Source organism: Hyperolius riggenbachi, chromosome 5 (assembly GCF_040937935.1).
Source record: "Hyperolius riggenbachi isolate aHypRig1 chromosome 5, aHypRig1.pri, whole genome shotgun sequence".
NCBI classification, from domain to species: domain Eukaryota; kingdom Metazoa; phylum Chordata; class Amphibia; order Anura; family Hyperoliidae; genus Hyperolius; species Hyperolius riggenbachi.
In genome coordinates, this window is record NC_090650.1 from 278,462,993 (window position 1) to 278,468,992 (window position 6,000).

Sequence of the window (6,000 nt, forward strand, 5' to 3'; positions counted from 1 at the left end):
TTCAATCCAAAGGGTGAGAGCACAATCTAAAGGAATGGGGGGGGGGGGGGGGGGCAGGATGTGGGGAGCTAAAGGAATGGAGGGGGGTATAAAAATGGGATATAGTTCTAAAAGGAATATGATAAAAAATAGTTAGTGATTACATGAGTAATCTAGCTAAAACAAATGTTGTGGAATCAAATATTTCCCTCAGCAGTTAGTTGTGGCTCTGGGATTGCTGAAATGCTAGCACTCTTTATTGTTATTTCAGGCAGGAAGTTAGATTGAGATTGTGGGAAAATAATCTGTTCTGCTATGCTCCTGTTTTAGGATGAGAGAAGACACAAATTAAATAGAATCATCTGTGCAGAAGTGATATTGAAATCAAATGTAATCTGTGTCTGCATACACACCTTTGACTGATGTTGCCTGTTGGGAATCGGTACCCGGGGATCGATACATCGCTAGGCTGGCCTGTACAGACATGTGTCAGCTGTGTAGATGACAATGCATCCTGTTGTTGTGGTGGTGGTGGTGGTGGTGGTGGGGGGGGGGAGGGTTGGAAGGGATGAGGGGCCAATGCATTCATGACATCAGGAGATGGGCAGGGGAGCGGCATGCACAAAGGAGTTGGCTCAAAAAAACAAAAATAAAACTTTTTATTTTTTCCTGCAACTGATCACTTTTATTGAAAAACTGTAAAATTGAATATGTTTAGCGATTGTATGCAGCCTCCTTAACCTCCTTGGCGGTATGAAAAATACCGCCAGGAGGGAGCGCAGCAGTTTTTTTTTAAATTTTTTTTTTTTTAATCATGTAGCGAGCCGAGGGCTCGCTACATGATAGCCGCTGCTGAGCGGCATCCCCCCGCCCGCTTTGATCGCCTTCGGCGATCTCCGATCAGGAAATCCCGTTCATAGAACGGGATTTCCTGGAGGGCTTCCCCCGTCGCCATGGCGACGGGGCGGGATGACGTCACCGACGTCACTGACGTCGGGACGTCATTGGGAGTCCCGGGCCACCCCTCGGCGCTGCCTGGCACTGATTGGCCAGGCAGCGCTGGGGTCTGGGGGGGGGGGCCGCGCGCCGCAGCAAATAGCGGCGATCGGGCGGGGGCCGGCGGCGATCAGAGTGCTGGCGCAGCTAGCAAAGTGCTAGCTGCGTCCAGCAAAAAAAAAATTATGAAAATCGGCCCAGCAGGGCCTGAGCGGCACCCTCCGGCGGCTTACCCCGTGCCCAGCACGGGGTTACCGCTAAGGAGGTGTTCAAGCAGAGTTCATCATAGAGAGATAGGTAATCAGTTCTGAGAAGATATGTCAAAGAGGCAAAGAAAGACAGTACAGTACCTTGCAATGGTTATGAACCTGGAAGATGTTTTTTTTTCTTCAGTATTGTTGTTTTTGCCTGGTGATTTTAAGATGTGAAATACTACTTGAAAGAGTTGGGTTAAAAAGAGATGTTACTGCAAAAATGGAGAATTACTCCTACTTGACACTGGTCGTTTTTTATAACTTTCTCAGTTTTTGGGATTAAAGTTGAAAATGTAACATTCCTGTGCTGTGATCAAAGTGTCCCATGATGTGCAGTAAGTTAACCTTTAACATCAATTTAATATTTGGTTTCAATGTGAAACCCAATTCCAGTTGCCTGATATGGTTTACTGCATGCCATTGTTCAGTGTAAGATGTTATTAAATATGACCAGGAGAATAGGGTATGATAAAAGAACAGTTATGTTATAAGGACTTAAAAGCATCTTGCCATTAACATCATAATATTTTTCTCTATCAGGTGAACAGACAGACACAAGCAGAATTGGGCAGCTTCCCATTAGCGTTGGCACATCACACTAGCCTCATAACTGGGACTGCGGGTTGCTATCTTGTATTTGTCACATAATAAATTGCTTTAACGGATTATGTATATTTAATTTTTCTTACTAGTGTGTTGTGTTAGTGAAATAATTAAAATGCCACAAATCATCTTGTTTACTGGACCTTCCTCATTTATTTTGTTCCATATTTTTACTGAAGATGTAAAATTCACAAGCAATTACAAATCTACCTCGATGAAGACCTTCACCCCAGAAAAAAAAAAGTTGCCATATTTAAAACTGGAATTTCTTTTCTATAGCTGTGGATAATACCAATTAATTCAGAGGAAATTTATAAAATAAATCAGCTGTCAATGGAAGTACATAATGTGCTCATCTGAAGTTATCGATCTATTCTATTGAAAACTAAGATATCAGTTTTGAGTAGAATTGTTATTTAAAATATGGAAAGGAAGCCATTTTGATGAAGTTCAAAAAGTAAGTCCGATAAGTCAAAACTGAAATTACAGTTTTGGTTTGATGTCAATAGTTTAAATCATGTATTAGTTATGAATGTTGGAGCTCTCTACTCTGATTCCCAGGGATTGATAATATTAGGGCACCAATAGTCATTAGGGTGTCATGTTCCCTCTGAGCTGAACACCTAAAAGCTACAATAAAATAGAGATTGATGGTTCCACATACCAAAAAGATGTAAGGTCATCCTGGAACGACAAAGCGAACACATTCCGGGTTGCCATGCTGGTAGCTATGCTGGTAGCAGATGCAAATCCTACACAGTTAGTGCGTCCACAGTGGCATACATATCTACATGGAAAAAAAAAAACTTTGAAGATGAACTTACCTGACCATGCATGCAAATTTCATGGGATGTGGCTAGAATCAGGGGGTCCACATATGCTAGCCTATTCTGCTACAGTCACCATGTCGGATAGGTAAAAGAAATGGTAAGCCCAAGAGGCAGGACAAACACACACAGCAAAATTTTAACAGACCATGGTTTAAATTCACATGAAGCTGGATGTATTCTAAATAGTGTATGTAAATGATCTTGATTGTAGTATGGAAAAGCAGACAAACTAGGGAAGTTCCTAGTCTACGAATCCCTGAGAACTGATAGCGCAAATGTTTACATGACTAATTTAGCATGATTTTACCTCCCACCTTCTGGTCTTGCACTATTTAGCATAAAATATACGTGAACAATTAGGTCTGAAAGTAATTATTGGTGACTTTTATCTCCATTTTCTGCAAGACCTGAAAAATGTATTTTTTATGTCAGATGTTGAAGTAGTATGCATTATCCTCCACAGACCCAGCAGGTAAGTGTTGCATATGTAACACCTCCAGAATGCATGAACTGTAAAGAAATCCTACAGACACCAATCAAGTTCTTTTAAAGAAATATTTGTATTAAATCATAAGTATAAAAAGTTCAGAGACAAAACACATTCATATGCTTCTTTTTCAGCAGAATGAGTATAGGTAGGCCTATTATATAGCTTCAGCCTGCTAGGATCAGGCCTAGTTCAAGAAACAAATATGTGATACAGTTTATTAGCATTAACTTGCAAGAATTTTCCTCACACAACACTCTGCTGTCTGCCACCTCTTCACCGCTGTCTTTATAAGGTTTCTTTACTACTGTTTCCTCTGTAGCTTGTCTGCCAGCTGAGGTCACACAATCTCTCCAGACACTGCACTGCAGTCTTCACTCTTTTTCTGTAATCTGTCACTTGTTTCTCTGTCTCACTCTTGTATGCATTGCTGTGCTGCTGTCTCTGTGTCACTGTCGTGTCTCTGCTGTTTTCTGTTACCTCACTCCGTTACAGGTTATTTTTACTTTCTTGGTCTTTTCCTTTTTATTTCTCTTCTGGCTTATCTCTCCAGTAATGCTGCTCTTTATAGGCCTGTAGTTGTGAGTGGTCGCTCTCCTCTCCTGTAATGCTTGCAGCTCACTTTCTCTTCCTTGATTTAGTTGTAAGTTGTGCTCTCTTATCTGTGACTGTGCTCCCTTGTCTGTGGCTATGCCTTGCTCAGTCTGTCTCACAAATCACTGCTCTTTTGTACCTCTCCTACATATCATCACACATCAAGCTCATTTCTTGTTGCATCATCAACTCAGTCCCAATAGCTCCCTAGGCTCCTCCCCCTCACTAGCCTTCAACTGCCAAAACAAAACTGCCATTTCCCCCTGCACATGTCCAGCTTCTCTTGCTTGTTTCCTGCTCATAGGCTCCCCCTGGCGGCACCTGCAGGCTCCCTTTACAGCAGCACTTCACACAAAAAGTAATTGCATATTTAACCCTTGGTGTGAGTGTCCATTGCAGTGACACACATGCACAAGGTTACATATGGACCTGCAAGCTTGGCCTCATAGGTCCATGGATAAGGAGGAAGAGCTGCTGAGGTTGCATCACCAGGGCCAGATTCTGGAAAGGTCACATGGTCCAGACCTAGGGTATCTCCTGTCCAGTGTGGAGGCTGGAGATGAAAGGTTGCTACGTATGGAAGAGGAGGCTGGAAATGAAAAAAGGGAGGCTGCAAATGGGGAGCAACGCATGGAAGTGGGGAGTTGTTGCCCTAGGAAGCAGTACACTAAAGAAAGCAGCTGTTGTACGTGTACAATCAGATGAGTCTTAAAGCAAACCTGAACTACTGAAAAATAAAAGTCAAAATAAACATACACAAAGTCATACTTACCTCCTGCGTTGTCTACTCCTCAATATCTTTCTCCTCTCTCCATTCTATTTGTCCACTGGGATCAATGGATTTCTCTGTCCTCTATTTTAAAAATGGCAATGACCCCATAACAGCTTCCAGGTCAGCACTCCATTAACCTGTGAAATTGTTCACTTGAGCCATTGGGAAACATGGACATTACCTTGCATATCAGTTTCAGTTATAACTGATAGCAACTGATATTGTGTAAAAGGGCCCTAAGGTTTTAAGTTCTGACTAGATCTAGTCGGAACTAGAAGTAGTCATTGTTAGAAAAAAATGGTGAGCTTCTGAGAGGAACCGACGGCAAGGTAAGTATGCAATATTTACTTCCAGGTACATGATGTACCTGGAAGTAAATATTGCATAATTACCTTGCCGTCAGTTTATTTTAAATAATTTTACTTGGTTTAGGTTCCCTTTAAGCATAAAGGATTGATATGTCCAACTGGTGCAAGCTTGTATGGCATCTTTCTTCCTCACTGGGGTTCACTTTATCCTCGTCTCTTACATGGACATTTATTGTGCTGCAAACCTCAATGCTTGAATTGAGGGCTCCTTCAATTTTTAAAATGCTATCGAATGTTTAAGTTGCTAAAATAAAATGTTGCATCCTTGGAATACAGAATCCTATGTTAATAAGCTTAAATCTGTGTCCCATTTCACATACTGTATAAACCTTTTTGTAGCCTTATTTGCCGCATAAAATCTCAAATTAAGCTTCTCTGTGTCAGAATAGTCAACAGACTTACTCAAATCTTCAAACAGCTAAAGCTAGGAAGCATATCTTGGAAAGCATAATAACGTAATAGAGACCTGAACTTATCACTCCAAGTATAATAGTGTAATAGAAGCCAAATAGATCAGATTCCTGACCCCTGGATTACCTATCTACAGCACTTTCATGTTAGCTTTGTTCACACTCTGAGTGATATGAGAAGAAAGGCACTTTTAAATCACTCCAGCTTGGAGTTAAAAGGGAAGCAAAAAGTTGGGAATTAATGATGAAGAAAAGAATGATTTGAGAGGTTCAACTGATCTATAGCTGTCACCAGGCAAAGTATACTACTTTATGATATGGTAAATATGTCATTCATATAGATGTGAGACAAACGTTTATAAAACCATAAATGGTTTAGAAAAAGTACATTCCTTGGCTTGTCTGTTATAAAAAAAATGTTTAATGATCATAAGAAGCCTCTGGTAAAATAAGCTGCTTTCTAGTTTAGTATGTTTGAGAGAAGAACATTTTATAGTAAACTATTTAAAGTAAGGCAGCACACGTCTAGATTACCTTTGCTAAAGCTCCTGTCAGCAAAAGAGTAACTACTGGGAGATAAAGCCACTACCTGTTCAGGCGTGCCTGCAATAGAGTTGCAAGAAAAAAATGGGCGCAGCTGGAAAACAAAATCATAGCAACCTATAAAGATCGTTTTCAACTGGGCGCAAAGTGAAGCAGAAAACATG